Source organism: Mustelus asterias, chromosome 1, assembly GCF_964213995.1.
Source record: "Mustelus asterias chromosome 1, sMusAst1.hap1.1, whole genome shotgun sequence".
Lineage (NCBI taxonomy): Eukaryota > Metazoa > Chordata > Chondrichthyes > Carcharhiniformes > Triakidae > Mustelus > Mustelus asterias.
In genome coordinates, this window is record NC_135801.1 from 192,636,745 (window position 1) to 192,639,555 (window position 2,811).

Sequence of the window (2,811 nt, forward strand, 5' to 3'; positions counted from 1 at the left end):
CAGAAGGAGGCCATTCAGCCCATCGAGTCTGCACCAACCACAATCTCATCCAGGCCCTATCCCCATACCCCATGCATTTACCCTAACTAGTACCCCTGACACTAAGGTGCAATTTAGCATGGCCAATTCACCTAAGCCGCACATTTTACTGTGGGAGGAACAGTAAGAAGTCTCACAACACCAGGTTAAAGTCCAACAGGTTTATTTGGCAGCACGAGCTTTCGGAGCGCTGCTCCTTCATCAGGTGAAGGAGCTTGAGACTCTGAAAGCTCGTGCTGCCAAATAAACCTGTTGGACTTTAACCTGGTGTTGTGAGACTTCTTACTGTGCTTACCTCAGTCCAACGCCGGCATCTCCAGATCTGTGGAAGGAAACCAGAGCACCCAGAGGAAACCCATGCAGACACAAGGAGAACGTGCAGACTCCGCACAGACAGTGACCCAAGCCGGGAATTGAACCCAGGTCCTTGGCGCTGTGAGGCAGCAGTGCTAACCACTGTGCCACCCTTGAGAAGGCGGTGGTGAGTTGTCTTCTTGAACTGCTGCAATCCATGTGGTGTAGGCACACCCACAATGCTGTTAGGGAGGGGGTTCCAGAGTTTTGACCTAGCGACAGTGAAGGATATATTTCCAAGTCAAGGATGGTGAGTGACTTGGAGGGGAACCTCCAGGAGATGGTGTTCCCAAGCATCTGTTGTCCTTGTCCTTCTAGCTGGTAGAAGTTGTGGGTTTGGAAAGTGCTGTTAAAGGAGCCTTGGTAAGTTGCTGCAGTTCATCTTGTAGATAGTACACACGCTGCCGTTGTGCATCTGTGGAGGAATGAGTGACTGTTCCAGGTGGTGGATAGGATGCCAGACAAGTGGGCTGCTCTGTCCTGGATAGCATCGGTACCATTCTGCTTGCTGACTCTGTCCTGTTGTAGCTCATTGTATCATCCTCACTCTCAGCCACACATTCAAGTTTGGAATTGCATGCAAATCTTGACACCACTGGACAGTCAGAAGCTTTTTCCTCGGGTGGAAGAGTCAATTACTAGGGGGCAAAGGTTTAAGGTGCGAGGGGCAAGGTTTAAAGGAGATGTACGAAGCAAGTTTTTTTTTTACACAGAGGGTGGTGGGTGCCTGGAACCCGCTACCGGGGGAGGTAGTGGAAGCAGATACGATAGGGACGTTTAAGAGGCGTCTGGACAAATACCTGAATAGGATGGGAATAGAGGGATATGGTCCCAGAAGGTTAGGCGGTTTTAGTTCCGGTGCAGGCTTGGAGGGGTGAAGGGCCTGTTCCTGGGCTTTAATTTTCTTTGTTCACTCTGTGTATAACAAAAACAGTGGTCAAGAAAGAGCTTTGTCAGGAAATAATTATTTTGCTCAGGTTTTCTGTCCTGAAGCCAATTTCTTTATCCAGTTGGACTCTGATTCTCCCCTAATATGAGTGGGAGTTTTATTAACCAACCTTTTATGCTTTGTCAGCTGCTCTCTTAATATTCATAATGATAACATCCACTACTTACTGCGCCTGCGTGGGGTTCCTTCGGGTGCTCTGGTTCCCTCCCACAGTCCAAAGATGTGCAGGTTAAGTGGATTGGCCATGCTAAATTGCCCCTTAGTGTCCAAAGATGTGTGGGTTAGGTGAATTAACCATGGTAAATGTCTGGGTTATGGGGATAGGGTGGGGGGGGGGGGGGGGTAGAGGTGGTTGGGCTGGGTAAGATGCTCTTCTGAAGAGTTGGTGCAGACTTGATGGGCTGAATGGCCTCCTTCTGTGCTGTAGGGATTCTGATTCCCTGCATCAGCCTTCTTTGTTCATCAAAATATTCAGATTTGTCAAACACGATCTGCCTTTTACAAATCTGTACTGGAGTCATAGAGCATGGAAACAAGCCCTTCGGCCCAACTTGTCCATGCTGCTCTTTTTTTTAAACCTCTAAGCTAGTCCCAATTGCCCACATTTGGCCCATATCCCTCTATACCCATCTTACCCATGTAACTGTCTAAATGCTTTTTAAAAGACAAAATTGTACCCGCCTCTACTACTACCTCTGGCAGCTTGTTCCAGACACTCACCACCCTCTGTGTGAAAAAATTGCCCCTCTGGACACTTTTGTATCTCTGCCCTCTCACCTAAACATATGCCCTCTAGTTTTAGAATTCCCTACCTTTGGGAAAAGATATTGACTATTTAGCTGATCTATGCCCCTCATTATTTTCTAGACCTCTATAAGATCACCCCTCAGCCTTCTACGCTTCAGAGACAAAAGTCCCAGTCTATCCAGCCTCTCCTTATAACTCAATCCATCAAGTCCCAGTAGCATCCTAGTAAATCTTTTCTGCACTCTTTCTGGTTTAATAATATCCTTTCTATAATAGGGTGACCAGAACTGCACACAGTATTCCAAGTGTGGCCTTACCAATGTCTTGTACAACTTCAACAAGGTGTCCCAACTCCTATATTCAATGTTCTGACCAATGAAACCAAGCATGCCGAATGCCTTCTCCACCACCCTGTCCACCTGTGACTCCACATTCAAGGAGCTATGAACATGTACCCCTAGATCTCTTTGTTCTGTAACTCTCCCCAATGCCCTACCATTAACTGATTAAATCCTGCCCTGGTTCAATCTACCAAAATGCATCACCTCACATTTGTCTAAATTAAACTCCATCTGCCATTTGTCAGCCCACTGGCCCAATTGATCAAGATCAATCGAAGATAACTTTCTTCACTGTCCACTATGCCACCAATCTTGGTTAACTCTCTTTAACTGACATCTCTCCAAATGACTGTTGAATTTTCTTTTCTCTCTCTAATTACT